Source organism: Scyliorhinus canicula, chromosome 6 (genome assembly GCF_902713615.1).
Source record: "Scyliorhinus canicula chromosome 6, sScyCan1.1, whole genome shotgun sequence".
Lineage (NCBI taxonomy): Eukaryota > Metazoa > Chordata > Chondrichthyes > Carcharhiniformes > Scyliorhinidae > Scyliorhinus > Scyliorhinus canicula.
In genome coordinates this window covers 157,768,998-157,785,886 of record NC_052151.1, presented here as the reverse complement: position 1 = coordinate 157,785,886, position 16,889 = coordinate 157,768,998, and the positions used below count along the sequence as shown (strand labels likewise).

At 53.4% G+C, this 16,889-nt stretch overlaps 1 protein-coding gene across 3 annotated transcripts in view; it reads right to left on the bottom strand.

Moving 5' to 3' along the window:
* eipr1 (EARP complex and GARP complex interacting protein 1) overlaps window positions 1-16,889 on the bottom strand; it is a 112,314-nt gene that overhangs the window by 74,939 nt on the left and 20,486 nt on the right. The window lies entirely within an intron of this gene.

The following is a 16,889-nucleotide window of genomic DNA, read 5'->3' as shown; positions in this document are numbered from 1 at the left end:
GTCTGTGTGGATTTCCTCCAGGTGCTCTGGTTTCCTTCCACAGTACAAAGATGTGCAGGTTAGGGAGATTGGCCATGCTAAATTGCCCTTAGTGACAAAAAGATTGGGTGGGGTTACTGGGTTACGGGGATCGGGTGGAGGTGTGGGCTTAGGTAGGGTGCTCTTTCCAAGGGTCGCTGCAGACTCGATGGGCCGAATGGTCTCCTTCTGCACTGTAAATTCTATGACAAAGACTAGTGAGTGAGCCTAATGTCGGTAGTAGGGAAGTTGCTGAAGTCCAAGGATGTCATAGCACATCATTTGGAAAGCAGTGGTATAATCAGACAAATTCAGCATGGATTTATGAAAGGGAAATCATGCTTGGGAAATCTATTTGAATTCTGAGAGGATGTAACTAGTAGAGTTGACCAGGGAGATCTAGTGAATGTGGTTTATTTAGACTTTCATAAGGTTTTCCACAAGGTCTCACACAGCAGATTACTATGTAAAGTTACAGTCCATGGGAATGCGGATAGTATCTTGAGATGGATAAAAAGTTGGTTAGCAGACAGGAAGCAAAATGTTGGAATAAATGGGTCTTTTTCCGATTGGCAGGCAGTGACTAGCGGGATGCCGCAAGGATCTGTGCTCAGACCCCAACTGCTCACATTATATATTAATGATTTGGACGAGAGAACTAAATGTAGTATTTCCAAATTTGCAGATGATACACAGTTACGTGGGAGGATAAACTGTGAGGAGGATGCAGAGATGCTTCACCAGGATTTGGACAGGCTGAGTGAGTAGGCACATGTATGGCAGATGCAGGATAACATGGTTAAATGTGAGGTTATCCGACTTCCGGTAGCGCTTGAGAGCGGGACGGCCGCATCGGGAAGAGCTCCCGCGGTGGCCACGATTTGCGGCGCTTTCGGGGGTTTCCCACACTTTTCAATCCCCCCCCACAACTATTGACGGCCGTGGGGACCGTCGCGGGCAGCTAGCGGGGCCCGTTTGAAAACCAGAAGAACCCCGCCAGGGTGTCAGGCGGCGGGTGCCGAGGCATCGGGCCCAGCACGCGCTCGAAGGGCAGAGCAGCAGGGGCAGAGCCAAGCGGGGGCCGAGGCGGCAGGCCCGAAGCCAGGGCAGGATGTAAAAGAGATGTCCCATGTCAGATGGCTCCCACCTAGAGCGTGCTAAGAAAGTTGAAGTCCAGTCCCAGGGAAAGTCTGGAGGGATGCAAATAAGAAGAGAAAGAAGAAGTTTTAAATAAGTTTGGTGAAAGTTTTTTCTTCTTCCCCCCCCCCCTGCTTTTTGAAAAATTGACTGTTTTTCAAAGGAAAAAACGGATTGAAGAAGGACAGGAGGGTGAAGGAGGGAAAAGTGGAAAGAAAATAAAAAGGAAAAACAATACGCCATTAAAGGATGCGAAAAGCAGCGTCGAAGAAGAAAGGAAACATGGGCTCGCCGCTGAATGAGAAGACGAGCAAAAGTGCTGACAGGATGGCGGAGGCCGAACTGCATGGTGGGGCCGCACTACTTACGGTGGAGAAGATGACCTAGGTGATGGCGGTAGAGCTGGAAAAGCAGTTTGCGAGGCACTTGGAGGCCTTGAGGAAGGAGACGGCGGCCGCATTGAAACCAATGGTGGATGAGGCAATCTCCCCGGTGAGGGTAGCTGTGGCAAAGACATAGGCCGAGGTGAAAGAGCAGGGCGAGAAGATAAAGGAAGTGGAGGAGGCCGTGACACAGCACAGCGACCAGCTCACCTCGATGAGGGACGAGCTGGGGAGGGTGGTGGAGGTCAACAGAGGACTCCGAGCAAAACTTGAGGACTTGGAGAACTGCTCGAGGCGGCACAATTTGAGAATTGTGGGCTTGCCCGAAGGGCCAGAGGGCCCAAGGCCAACAGAACACTTTGCTAAGAAGTTGGCGGAGCTGATGGGGGAGGGCGAGAACCCCTCCCAGTACGAGCTAGACCGAGCTCATCGGTCTTTAAGGCTGAAGCCCAAAGTGAACAAGCCGCCAAGAACAGTAATTATCTGCTTCCATAAGTATTGCATGAAGGAGAAGGTGTTAAGCTGGGCGAAGCAGAAGCGTGAGGTGCAGTGGGATGGTGCGGTAGTTCGGTTCTACCAGGACTTGACGGTGGAGTTGGCAAAAAGATGAGCGGCGTTTGGGCGAGTGAAGGTGGCACTGTTCAAAAAGGAGTACGATTTGGTATGGTATACCCGGCGAAGCTGAGGGTAACGAATGAGGCCAAAGACAGCGGAGGCGGCTGAGGCGTTTGTGAGGGCAGAAGGCTTGGGACAGACGTGAGGAGCAGAGCTGGAAGAGAAACTGTGGACTGTGATTGGAGAGCTGGAATAAATTTTTTATGCTATAGCTTTCTGTTTACTGATGTGTATTCTAATTTACTTCTCTTTACATTATAACAGAGTTCAAGTTAATGGTTGGGTTGATTGTCATTCTGTGTTGCGACGGTTATTTTTTTTTATAAATGTTTTTATTCAGTTTTCATATTTTATATTGAACAAATTACAAATTGTTAGGAGAGAAAAAGAACAAAAAAAAAACAACAAACAAACACGCAAAAATTAACATACATATTTACAGGTAAGCATCTTCGTAGTAGTAACTGCGCCCGCCCCCCCCCCCCCCCCCCCCTCAACATGTTTATTTAGTTTGGTTTTGGGCCTTAGCTAGCCATCGAACCCCCGTACCGAACCTGTCGCCCCCCCCCCCCCCCTCCCGCTACCTTCCCCCGACTATTCTTCCTCTTGTACATTGGCCACAAATAGGTCCCGGAACAGTTGCATGAATGGCTCCCACGTTCTGTGGAAGCCGTCGTCCGACCCTCGGATGGCAAATTTGATTTTCTCCATTTGGAGAGATTCCGAGAGGTCGGACAGCCAGTCCGCAGCTCTGGGCGGTGCTGCTGACCGCCAGCCAAACAGGATTCTACGGCGGGCGATCAGGGAGGCAAAGGCAAGGGCGTCCGCCCTCCTCCCCAGGAATAGATCTGGCTGTTCTGAAACCCCGAAGACCGCCACTATCGGGCATGGCTCCACCCTCACTCCCACCACTTTGGACATAACCTCGAAGAAGGCTGTCCAGTACTCCACGAGTCTGGGGCAAGACCAGAACATGTGGGCGTGGTTGGCCGGGCCTCTTTGGCACCGTTCACATCTGTCTTCCACCTCCGGGAAGAACCTACTCATACGGGTTCTTGTTAAGTGGGCTCTATGTACCACTTTTAGTTGCGTCAGGCTGAGCCTTGCGCACGTGGAGGTGGAGTTGACCCTATGCAGTGCTTCGCTCCAGAGTCCCCACCCTATCTCCATCCCCAGGTCGTCCTCCCATTTCCTTCTTGTTGCGTCCAGTACGGTGTCGTCCCTATCTACCAGTCGGTCATACATGTCACTACAGTTCCCTTTCTCTAGGATACTTGCGTCCAGTAGGTCTTCCAGTAGTGTCTGTCGTGGCGGTTGTGGGTACGTCCTTGTCTCCTTTCGTAGGAAGTTTTTGAGCTGCAGGTACCGTAGCTCGTTCCCCCCAGCTAGCTGAAACTTCTCTGTCAGTTCGTCCAGTGTTGCGATCCTGTCGTCCGTGTATAGGTCCCTGACTGTCAGTGTCCCCCCGTCCTGCCTCCACCTTTTGAAGGTGGCGTCAGTCAGTGCTGGTGTGAACCTATGGTTGTTGCAGATGGGAGCCCTGTTCGACATTTTGGTCAGGCCAAGTTGCTGCCGCAGTTGGTTCCAGGATTGGAGGGTGGCTGTCACCACTGGGCTGCTGGAGTGTTTTTTGGGTGGGGATGGGAGTGCTGCCGTGGCGAGGGCCCGGAGGGAGGTTCCCATGCAGGAGGCCTCCTCCGCACGCACCCACTCAGCCTCTGGCTCCTGGATCCATCCCCTTACTCGCTCGGCTGTTGCTGCCCAGTGGTAGAATTGTAGATTCGGGAGGGCTAGCCCTCCCCTGGTTTTTGTTTTTTGTAAGACCTTCTTTGGGATCCTAGCATTTTTACCCCCCCATACGAACGCCATGATGAGTTTGTCCAGCGCTTTGAAAAAGGCCTTGGGGATGTAGATCGGAATGGATCTAAACAGGAAGAGGAACCTGGGCAGTACGTTCATTTTGATCGTCTGAACTCTCCCCGCGAGGGAGAGCGGGAGTGTGTTCCATCTTTGCAGGTCCTTTTTAACTTCCTCCGTCAGGCTGGTGAGGTTCCATTTGTGGATCCCTTTCCAGTCATGGGCTATTTGGATCCCCAGGTAGCGGAATTTATGTCGGGCTTGATTGAACGGCAGCCCCTTTAGTGCTGCCCCCCCCCCCCCTTGCGGGTGTACTGGGAAGATCTCACTTTTGCTCATGTTGAGTTTGTAGCCCGAGAAGGCTCCAAACTCTTTCAGGAGCGCGATGATTCCGTCCATGCTGCTTTGTGGGTCCGAGATATAGAGGAGCAGATCATCCGCATAGAGTGAGACTCTGTGCTCTCTACCTCCCCTTCGGATCCCCCTCCAATTTTTTGCTGCCCTGAGCGCGATTGCTAGCGGTTCAATTGCTAGTGCGAACAGCAGCGGGGACAGTGGGCATCCTTGTCTGGTGCCCCTGTGCAGCTGGAAGTATTGGGAGTTGGTATTGTTGGTCTGTACACTCGCCATGGGAGCGTTGTACAGGAGCTTTACCCAAGCGGTGAACCCTGTTCCAAGCCCGAACCGCTCCAGTACCTCTATGAGGTATTTCCACTCGACTCTGTCGAAGGCCTTTTCTGCGTCCAGGGAGACGATCACCTCTTGTGTTCTCTCCCCGGAGGGGGTCATTATCACGTTCAGCAGGCGCCTGATGTTCGCGGTAAGCTGTCTACCTTTGACAAAGCCCGTCTGGTCCTCTGTGACCACCTCAGGTACACAGTCTTCTAGCCTCTTGGCTAGGATTTTGGCCAGTATTTTGGCGTCTGCATTCAGCAGAGATATGGGTCTGTATGACCCACATTCCGTTGGGTCTTTGTCTTTCTTAGGTATCAGCGAGATTGAGGCCTGTGCTAACGTGGGTGGCAATGTGCCCCTAGCTAGCGAGTCTGTGAACATCTCCCGCAGGTGCGGGGCCAGCGCTGTCGCAAATTTTTTGTAGAAGTCCGCCGGGAATCCGTCCGGTCCCGGCGCCTTCCCCGCCTGCATGGAGCTAATGCTGTCCATGATCTCTCCCAGTGCTAGTGGTGCTTCCAGATCCCGTTTTCTGCCCTCTCCCACAACTGGTATGTCCAGTCCGTCAAGAAACCGGTTCATCCCAGCCTTCCCCGTTGGGGGCTCTGAGGTGTACAGCTCTTGGTAGAAGGCCTTGAAGGTTTTGTTAATCCTCTCTGGTTCTGTTTCCAACGTGCCTCTGGTATCTCTGATTTGCGCAATTTCTCTGCTGGCTGCCTGCTTTCTCAGCTGGTGGGCCAACAGGCGGCTGGCTTTGTCTCCGTGTTCGTATAGGGCCCCGCGTGCCTGGCGGAGTTGGTGTACTGCTTTCCTGGTGGAGAGCAGGTCAAAGTTCCTTTGTAATTCTTTCCTCTCCGCCAGGAGTTCTACGGTCGGGGCCTCGGAGTATTTATGGTCTACCTCCAGTATGGAGTCGACCAGCTTCTGCCTAGCCACCCTTTCCTCCCTATCTCTTTGCGCTTTGTAGGCTATGATTTCCCCTCTTAGTACGGCCTTAAGCGCTTCCCAGAACGTGGAGGGTGAGACCTCCCCGTTTTGGTTGATCTCAGTGTACTCCGCTATGGCCCGCGCTATCCTTTCGCTGAAGGCCTTGTCAGCTAGTAAGGCACCGTCCAACCTCCATTTGGGGCGCTGGGCCCTTCCCGTCTCTAGCCGCACATCCATGTAGTGTGGGGCGTGGTCTGATATCACAATTGCGGAGTATTCCACCTTGTCTATCTCTGGAAGCACCGTTTTCCCCACCACAAAGAAGTCAATTCTGGTGTACACGTTGTGTACTGGGGAGAAGAAAGAGAATTCTTTCTCCCCCGGGTGGGCGAATCTCCAGGGGTCTACTGCTCCCATCTGCTCCATATAGTGACTGAGTTCCCTTGCCATGTTTGAGGTTTTCCCCGTTCTGGGGTTTGATCTGTCCGTCGTTGGGTCCTGTACACAGTTGAAGTCCCCCCCCATGATTAGTCGGTGCGTCGCTATGTCCGGGATTTCTGCCATGGTCTTTTGGATGAAGCTCGTGTCGTCCCAGTTGGGCGCATACACGTTAACTAGGACTACCGGCGCCCCATCCAGGGCCCCGCTGACCATGACATACCGTCCCCCTGGGTCCGTAACCGTCTTTGTCGCCCTAAACATTGTCCTCTTGCCAATCAGGATCGCCACCCCCCTGGCCCTTGCCCCATAACAGGAATGATAGGTTTGTCCCACCCAGCCCTTTCTTACCCGCAGTTGGTCCTGCTCCCTCAAGTGCGTCTCTTGGAGGAAGACTATGTCGGCCCTCATGTTTCTAAGGTGGGTGAGGACTCTAGATCTCTTCACTGGGCCATTAAGTCCCCTTACGTTCCAGGTGACTATTCTGGTGGGGGGCTTCTGCCCCCTTGCTCCTGTGGGGTTAACCATATTTGTCCGGTGGACGCGCCCCTGCCCTCTGGGGTTTCCCTTTGTTAGGGGGCCGTCCAGGATGTCCACTATCACTGCTCTCCCCATGCGGTCGGGTCCCTGCGCTCCGGGGTTCCCCCTTGTCCCGGGGACACCCGCCATGGCCGTCCACTGTGTGTCCGCCACGCGGGTAGCCCCCTGCACTCCGGGGGGCCCCTTCACCCACAGACCGTACTGGGTGGGTGTTTGCAGCAGTTCCCTGTTTCGAGCCCTTGTCTGTGGCACTTTGTGGCCCTATTCCCTTTCTGGCCTCTTTTGTCCCTTCGTCCCTGCATTTCCCCTCCCTGGTCTCTCGCCCCCCGAGTGCCCCCCCCCCCCCCGCTCTATCCCTTTCGGGGATACCCCTGTGTACCCCTCCATTGCCCCTCTCTCCCCCATTCCTGTCCCCATTTGCTCTCCCACCTTTGATGGGTGATCCCCCCCCTCCCCTGCCTGGCGCCTTCCCCCCTGTTGGGGGTGCGCTGCGGCCCTGCTCTGTTGCGCGCCCCCTTCGCTAGCTTTCCTGCTAGCACGGTGGCTCCCCGCTCGGAGGTTGCTGTCCCCCTTCCCCTCTCCCCTCTCCAGTACTCCCGTTCCCTCGTGCCGGGGCCTGGCCTCCCACCTGGAGCGGGCCCTTGGGCATTGGGTTGTTTTTCCTGGGTGCTCCTGCCAGGGGGGAGGGGGCTGGCTTTGCCTCGCCCCTCCCCACCCCCCCCGTCGGCATGACGTATCTCCTTGCCATGGGCCCCTCGTCCCTACTTCCCATGGCGTTTTTCCAGCCCGTGCTCCTCAACGAATCTATTCGCCTCGGCAGGGGCTGTAAAGAAATATTCCTTGTGTTGGTATGTGACCCAGAGTTTTGCTGGGTACAGCATACCAAAACGTACTTTGTTCTTATAGAGAGCTGCTTTCGCTCTGTTGAACTTCGCCCGTCTCTTAGCTATGTCCGCTCCAAAATCCTCGTAGATTCTGATGGCGTGCCCGTCCCAATTGCAGGCTCTATTCTCCTTGGCCCAGCGCAGGATTGTCTCCCTATCCCGGTACCGGTGCAGTCTGGCTATAACTGCTCTCTGTTTTTCCCCTTCCTTGGGCTTCGGGCGCAGTGACCGATGAGCTCTGTCCATTTCCGGTGGGGTGGGAAAAGTTTCCCGCCCCACTAAGGAGCCCAGCATCGCAGCCACGAATGTTGTGGGATTTCTACCCTCTATCCCCTCTGGCAGGCCCACTATCTTAATGTTTTGCCTTCTCGAGTTGATCTCCTGGTCGTCTACCCTGCCCTTCAGGCTCCCCTGTGTTGCACTCAGTTTCGCCATTTCCCTCTCCAGGGACATGACCCGGTCGCTCACGTCAGTCGCTGCCTTCTCCAGCTCTTTAATGGTTGCCCCTTGGGCTTCCAGTATCTTCCCTTGGGCTTCCAGTATCTTCCCTTGGGCATCCACTTTCTCCTCCATTCTGGTCAGAGCCTGCTGCACCCCTGACATGGCCCTGGTCACTGCTGCCTGTGCTGCGGCCTCTGTGTCTGCTTTTAACTCTGCCTTGATTGCCTGCAGCTGCTCCCTCACCACCTCGGCAATGGCTTCCTTCCAATTCACGCCCCCCTCTAACCCCAGGGGAGAGGTTGCCCGCCCGTCCAGCTCTTTTGGATGCGACGATACATTCTTCCCGCTGCTTCGCGTGTTGACTCGTTCGCCCAAGCTGGTTTGCCCTTTGCCCCGTCCACCTCCGGTGCCCCCTTTCTCTTGGGTCCCTTCTGGCATTTTTTTCTCCCCCTTCCCCTTCATCGTTTCTTCTCTCCTTGTTCTTCTTTTCCCCCTTTTCCGCACCCTATTTAAATTTTATTAATATATATATATATATATATATAAAAATATATGTATATATTTTTTTTTTTAAATGAAAAATTTATTTCCCCCCTTCTTTCCTTTACCCCTTTATTTCACCCCTTTTCTCTTTACCAGTTTTCTTTTGGGTTTTTATTTTAAAAAAAGAACAGAAATATAAGTCTCTTTTTTCTTTTGTTTTCTCTCTCCACTCGCCCAGGAGAGAGAGAGAGAGTCCCCCTTTGTCCTTGCCACGTGGTGGTCACTGCAGTTGGGGGGAGGGGGAGGGGCGAGTGGGGCTGCTGTTTGGGGGGGGGGGGGGGGGGGGGGTGGTGTCCCCGCTGCTGGTTGGGGGGGGGGGGGTTGGTGTCCCCGCTGCTGGTTGGGGGGGGGGGGTTGGTGTCCCCGCTGCTGGTTGGGGGGGGGGGGTTGGTGTCCCCGCTGCTGGTTGGGGGGGGGGGGGTTGGTGTCCCCGCTGCTGGTTGGGGGGGGGGGGGGGGGGTTGGTGTCCCCGCTGCTGGTTGGGGGGGGGGTGGTGTCCCGCTGCTGGTTTGGGGGGGGGGGGAAGAGGGCCCGCCGCTGCCGCACCGTTCCCGGCCCGCGTGGGGGGGGGGGGGGGGGGGAGAGAGGGGTTGGACCTGCCGCTGCTGGGCCTCCCTGTCGCCGTCGCTCCTCGCCTCCGCCTTCCGCCGCCGCCGCCCGCTCCTCCTCAGTTGCCGCCCGCTCCTCCTCCGCTTCTCCTCCGCTGCCGCCCGCCGTTGCCGCCCGCTGCTCCTCCGTTGTCGCCCGCTCCTCCGCCGTTGCCGCCCGCTCCTCCTCCGCCGTTGCCGCCCGCTCCTCCTCCGCCGTCCGGCCTGTCGGGGGGGTTCCTTCCTGGCGCTTGCGGGAGCCCCTCTCCCTGCGACCTCCTCGCTCGCCGCCCGGAAGTCGAGTCCCTGAGATCTGCGACGGTTATATCTTATTTTAGTGAATTGTATGGGATGGATCGTTGTTTTTGTTTTTTCTTGCTCTGGGACTGGGTGGGAGGTGACGATATATCTTGGCGGGGAGAGCCACTAGCTAATTAAAGTCGGCTAATGAACGGAGGTGAGGTGAGAGGAGGACTGCGGACATTGGAGCCTGTTTAGCAGGTTTCAATGGGCCTACGAGGCGAGCGAGGGGAGGGGAAGGGATTGATGCTGGTAGATGTTTTTTCAAGAGTAAATGTAGGGGGGGGTTCTTGGGAGAGGGGGGGAAGGGGTTCGATGTTAATAATGGATAGGGGCGGGTCAGGCTTATGGGGCAGGGCCCGGTAGTATGATGATGGTGGATAAGAAGGGTGGGGGGAGTGAGAGACCCCCAGTTAGGATAGTCACGTGGAACGTAAAAGGGTTAGGAGGACCGGTCAAGAGTGCTTGCGCATCTTAAAAGTTTGAAAGCTGATGTGGCAATGCTGCAGGAGACTCATTTGAGGGTGAAGGACCAGGTGAGACTTAAAAAGGGCTGGGTTAGTCAGGTGTTTCACTCTGGATTTGACTGAAGGGCTCAAGGGGTAGCGGTAATGGTCGGCAAAACGGTACGTTTCCAGGTGGAGAAGATGGTGGCAGATCAGGGGGGTAGATATGCGATTGTGACAGGGGCGCTGGAGGGGAGGTTAGTGGCGCTGTTAAGTGTAAACGGTCCCAATTGGGATGATGTGGGATTCGCAAAGAAGGTGTTCGGGGCCATCCCCGACTTGGGCACACATGAACTGATTGTGGGGGGGAACTGGAACTTGGTGCCGGAGCCAAGGTTGGACAGGTCATGGCCGCGCTCGCTGGTCCCATCGTGGGGGGCAAAGGCACTGGCTGGGCTAATGGTGGAAATGGGAGGGGTGGACCCTTGGAGGTTTCTGCACCCGAGGGAACGGGAGTACTCGTTTTTCTCAGCAGGCCATAAGGTATACTCGCGGATCGACTTTTTCGTGGTGGGGAAGGCTTTGTTGGCTGCAGTTAAGGGGTCGGAATACTCGGCAATTGCAGTGTCAGATCATGCTCCGTATTGGGTGGATATGGAACTGGAGAAGGGGGTAGCGCAGAAGCCGGGGTGGAAACTGGATGTGGGGCTTTTCGGGAACCAATTGTTCTGTGATAAAATTGAAAAGGTAATTAAGGAATATGTAGGTTTCAACTGTACGGGTGAGGTGTTGAAGGCAGTTTCCTGGGAGGCTCTAAAGGCGATGGTGAGGGATGAGGTAATTTCGTTTAAGGCCAGGGTGGACAAAGAGGAGAGGTTGGAACGGCAGAGGGTAATAGATGAGATGCTGGAGGTAGATAGGAGTTATGCAGAAGATGGGTACCCAGCAAAGCTGGAAAAGAGGAAGGAACTACAGGCGAGCTTCAACTGTCTGTCCACCAGAAAGGCGATGCACCAACTGAGATGAGCAAGGGGTGCAGTTTATGAACATGAAGATAAGGTGGGGCGTATGTTCGCAGGTCAGCTCCGGAGGGAAGCAGCGGCAAGGGAAATTCTCCAGGTGAGGGATAGGGCAGGGAAGTTGGTGGTGACCCCGGAGCTGATTAACAAGTTTTTGAGGAGTTTTATGAGAGGTTGTACAGGTCAGAGCCACCCGGGGGAGACTGTAGGTTGGTGGAGTGGCAGATAATGTTGAGGATTGTCAGAAGATACAGCAGGACATAGATAGCTTGGAGACTTGGGCAGGGAAATGGCAAACGGAATTTATTCTAGACAAATGTGAGGTACTGCATTTTGGTAGGTCTAACATAGAGGGGAAATATACCGTAAATGGTAAAACTCTTAGGAATATAGAAAGTCAGAGAGTTCTGGGCGTGATGCTCCACAGATCTTTGAAGGTGGCAACACAAGTGGACAAGGTAGTCAAGAAAGTATATGGAATGCTTGCCTTCATTGGACGGGGCATTGAGTATAAAAACTGGCAAGTCTGCTACAGTTGTATCGATCCTTGGTAAGGCCGCACTTGGAATATTGCACTCAATTCTGGTCGCCACACTACCAGAGGATGTGGAGGCTTTGGAGAGGGTGCAGAGGAGGTTTACCAGGATGTTGCCTGGTCTGGAGGGTGTTAGCTATGTGGAGAGGCTGAATAGACTCAGACTGTTTTCATTAGAAAGACGGAGGTTGAGGGGTGACCAGATCGAGGTCTACAAGATTATGGGGGCATGGATAGAGTAGATGGGCAGGCACTCTTTCCCAGGGTGGAGGGGTCAGTCACCAGGGGGCATAGGTTTAAGGTCCATGTGCAAAGTTTGGAGGAGATGTGCGAGGCAAGATTTTTATGCAGAGGGTGGCAAGTGCCTGAAATGCGTTGCGAGGGGAGGTTGTGGAATCAGATACATTAATGGCATTAAAAAGGCATCTTGACAAAATACATGGACAGGATGGGTATAGAGGGATACGGCACAAGCAAGTGCTGAGGTTTTGGCAAAACTTGGTATCATGACGTACAGGCTTGGAGAGCCGAAGGGCCTGTTCCTGTGCTGTATTGTTCTTTGTTCTTTGTAAATGCTACTGCTGCAGCAACTTAGCTAGGAGTGAGCTAGCTCTGGAGCAGAGGACTTAACTAATAATCCTGATTAGTGTCACATGTAGGCTTACGTTAACACTACAATGAAGTTACTGTGAAAATCCCCTGGTCGCCACAGTACGGCACCTGTTCAGGTACACAGAGGGAGAATTCAGAATGTCCAATTCACCTAAAAAGCATGTCTTTCAGGACTTGTGCGAGGAAATTGGAGCACCTAGAGGAAACCTATGCAGACACGAGGAGAAGGTGCAGACTCCGCAACGGCAGTGACTCAAGCTGGGAATCGATCCCGGGTCCCTGGTGCTGTGAAGCACAGCAGTGCGAACCACTGTGCTGCCGTGCGGCCCATACTTCAATACTATTGCCAGAATTTTGTCAGGGCCCACAGTCTTTGCTGTTTATGTGGCGTACTCAGCTGTTACTTAATATCACGTGAATAAAATTGGCTGGAGATGGCATCTATGAAGGGGGAGGTCTCAGGGGAAGGCAAGAAGTACCTGACAAAAAATGGATGTAAATACTTTAGCCTCCCATTAGTTTCTCAATTGTCCAACACAATAATTAACTGCTTCTAGCAAGTGAGACGCTTTGACCTTATTTTGGCAAATTGCCATCCTATTCCAAACTATCTCTCCTAGGTCTCTGTGTTGCTAACTGCTTATCCAGTCTTGTGCAAGCGGCCTTTTTCTCCAGTTAAACATTAGAAAGTAAAAAGTCAATTTCTGGTCCCCAACACAAGGTTGCGCCAGTGACTCTATTTCACTCCACAAACACTTGTTTCAGGATGAACCAGATTATTTCCAACATCGGTCCCATTTAACCCTAAATGAACTTCAAACACCATATTCTCTGAATCACAAGAACACTATATTTCCACCCCAAGTAAAATTGCCCGCTTCCGCCTTGCTTCAGCCAACCTGATGCTAAAACTCTCAATGACCTGATTATTCCAAGGCTATTATGGACGCTTCACATTCTCCATTCTAGCTCATTCTAAATTTAATACTGGTATTCTATCCTGCATCAAATCTCACTCATCCATTATTTATGTCCTCTACTGCCTCAAGGACCGCTAAAATAAAATTTTCATCTGCATATTTAAATCTCCTCATGGCCTCCTCCACCCTCTGGAACTTTCTCCAATTATATAACTCAATAATGCAGAAACATGAAAAGCTCCCATTAGCTAATAAAGTTAATAAAGCAAACTGATGATGATGCATCAAAATGATGTCACACTGATTGTTCTACAATCAACTAAAGATGTTTCAAAACAATGTAGCTTACTGGTGCACCAATACAATCCAACATGGAATGACAGCCTGTAAGTACGTGGCTACATAGAAACAGGAGGAAGCCATTCAGCCCTTCAAGCCTGATCATCCAACTCAATAGCCTGATCCCGCCCCTCCCCCATATCTTTTGATCCGATTTGCCCCAAACGCTGTAGTTTTGGTTGTAATGAATTTCAAATATGCACCAGACAACTGGAGAAGAACTAAACTTAATTACCATGAAAGTTCAGAAGTTTTTAAGAAAAGGAAGATATCTTGGTCACAAAGTAGATTAGCACATGATTGTTTCACTTCTGAGCCCTAGAACAAATAGCAGTTCAGACTGAAGGAACAAAATACTGTTATTGTTGGCTGCAAAGATCCCAAGTGAAATTATAAACTAAGTGTTTGAAACAAACATGGTGGACTTTAAGTGTTTGAAACAAACATGTAGGGCACGATTCTCCGCTCCCCACGCCGGGTGGGAGAATCGCAGGAGGGCCGGGCGACTCATTTCACGCCGCCCTGGCACCCCCCGCGATTCTCCCACTCCCCGCTCGCCGTTTTACACGGCGACCGGCGATTCTCCGACCCGGATGTGCCGTTCACGACCGTTTCACGACGGCATCAACCACACCTGGTCGCTGCCACCATGAACATGGGCGCCAAAGGCACGTTTGAAGCTTGTGGGAGGGAAAAGGGGAGTGAGCACCACGGCCATGCACGGGAGGGGACTGGCCCGCTATTGGTGCCCACCGATCGTCGGGCCGGTGTCTCAAAGGGACGCACTCTTTCCCCTCCGCCGCACCACAAGATCAAGCCGCCATGTCTTGCGGGGCAGCAGAGGGGAAGACGGCCACCGCGCATGCGCGGGTTGGAGCAGGCCAACCTGCGCATGCGCGGCTGATGTCACACAGGTGCCGCCGTCGAGTCACTCTCGGCGCGCCGCCCGGCAGCCAAGAGTTACGGAGCGCCGCTCCTAGCCCCCCGGGTGGGGGTGAATACGGTGAGAGGAGCGGCCTCCGAGGCCATCGTGAAACTCGGCCGAGTTCACAACGGCCGTCACGATTTTTCCCGGGAGCGGAGAATTGCGCCCGTAGGACTTTAACCTGGTGTTGTAAGATTTCTTACTGTGATCAAATTGATTGCTAGCACAGGACCCCAGCACAGAACTTGGCATCAGTGGCATTAAACTTGGCACTAAGCGCCATCAAATTTACAATCTTGCCTACAGAAATCATAAAAATGGTCAAAGACACAGCAGGGAAGGAGGGACAAACAAGGCTAGAAAAGGAATAGCAATTGGGCTACAAAGTGCCACAATCAAGGGCTCAGCATAAGGAATTGCTGCAGGCATCCACCCAGTACGGTCTCTGGGCGAAGGGAGACGACAGAGTGTAGAGGACTACCCGTGTGGTGGACGCACAGTGGGCGGCCATGGCGGGTGCCCCCTGGACAAAGGGAAACCCTGGAGCGCAGGTACCCAACCGCATGGAGAGAGTAGTGACAGCGGCCATCCTGGACGGCCCACTATCAAAGGGAAACCCCAGAGGGCAGGGGCGCGTCCACCAGGTAAGGATGGTTAATCCCACAGGAGCGAGGGGACAGAAGCCCCCCACCAGGATAATAACCTGCATCGTAAGGGGACTCAGCGGCCCAGAGAAAAGATCCAGAGTCCTCACCCAGCTAAGAAATATGAAGGCCGACATAGTCTTCCTTCCTCCAAGAGACACACCTGAGAGAGCATGACCGACTGCGGATAAGAAAGGGCTGGGTGGGACAAACCTACCATTCCTGCCGTGGGACGAGGGCCAGGGGCATGGCAATACTGATCAGCAAGAGGACGATGTTTCGAGCGACAAAGACGGTTACGGACCCAGGGGGACGGTACGTCATGGTCAGCGGGGCCCTGGAGGGGCACCGATAGTACTAGTTAACGTGTACGCGCCCAACTGGGATGACACGAGTTTCATCAAGAAGACCATGATGACCACGCTCCACGCTACATGGACGTGAGGTTGGAGACGGGCAGGGCCCAACGCCCCACATGGAGGTTGGACATTGCCCTACTAGCTGACAAGGCCTTTAACGAAAAGATATCGGGGGCCATAGCAGAGTACACGGAGAACAGCCAGAATGGGGAGGTCTCGCCCTCCACGTTCTGGGAAGCGCTAAAGGCCGTAGTAAGAGGGGAAATCATCGCTTTCAAAGTGCCAAGAGATAGGGAGGAAAGGGCACTCGGCAGCAGCTGGTCGACTCCATGTTGGAGGTAGACCGTAAATACTTAAGGGCAGCATGGTAGCATTGTGGATAGCACAATTGCTTCACAGCTCCAGGGTCCCAAGTTCGATTTCGACTTGGGTCACTGTCTGTGTGGAGTCTGCACATCCTCCCAGTGTGTGGGTGGGTTTCCTCCGGGTACTCCGGTTTCCTCCCACAGTCCAAAGATGTGCAGGTTGGGTGTATTGGCCATGATAAATTGCCCTTAGTGTCCAAAATTCTATGATTAACCCAGGACAAAAGTTCGGCACAACATCATGGGCCGAAGGGCCTGTTCTGTGCTGTATTTCTCCATCTCTATCTTTATATCTCACTCCGAGGCCCGACAGTAGAGCTCCTGGCGGAGAGGAAAGAGATACAAAGGAACTTTGATCTGCTCTCCACCAGGCTCCAACTCCGCCAGGCACGTGGGACCCTATACGCACACGGAGACAAAGCCATCTGCCTGTTGGCACGCCAGCTGAGAAAGCAGGCAGCCACCAGAGAAATTGCACAAATCAGGGATACCAGCGGCACATTAGAAACAGAACCAGAAAAGATTAACAAAACCTTCAAGGCCTTCTACCAAGGGCTGTACACCTGAGAGCCCCCAATGGGAGAGTCCGGGACGAAACGGTTCCTTGATGGATGGACATTCCAGTCGTGGGGGACGGCAGAAACCGGGTCTGGAAGCACCACTAGCACTGGGAGGGATAATGGACAGCATTAGCTCCATGCAGGCGGGGAAGGCACCGGAACCAGACGGGTTCGCGGCGGACTTCTACAAAAAATTTGCGACAGCACTGGCCCCGCACCTGCGGGTCATGTTAATAGACTCGCTCGCGAGGGGGCACACTGCCACCCATGCTAGCACAGGCCTCAATCTCACTGATATCTAAGAAAGCTAAAGCTAAAGCTCCAACGGAATGTGGGTCATACAGACCCATCTTACTGCTGAACGCAGATACCAAAATCCTAGCCAATAGCCAAAGGACTGCGCACCAGAGGTGGTCGCAGAGGACCAGATGGGCTTTGTCAAAGGTAGACAGCTTACCTCGAACATCAGGCGCCTGCTGAATGTGATAATGATCCCCTCCGGGGAGAGAGTACCAGAGGTGATCATCTCCCGAGACACAGAAAAGGACTTCGACAGAGTCGAATGGAAATACCTCAGAGGTACTGGAGCGATTCGGGCTTGGAACAGGGTTCACCTCCTGGGTAAAACTCATATACAACACTGCCATGGTGAGCGTACGGACCAACAACACCAACTCCCGATACTTCCAGCTGCACAGGAGCACCAAACAAGGATGCTCACTGTCCCCGCTGCTGTTCGCTCTAGCGATTGAACCACTAGCAATTGCGCTCAGAGCAGCAAAAAGTTGGAGGGGGATCCGAAGGGGAGGCAGAGAGCACAGAG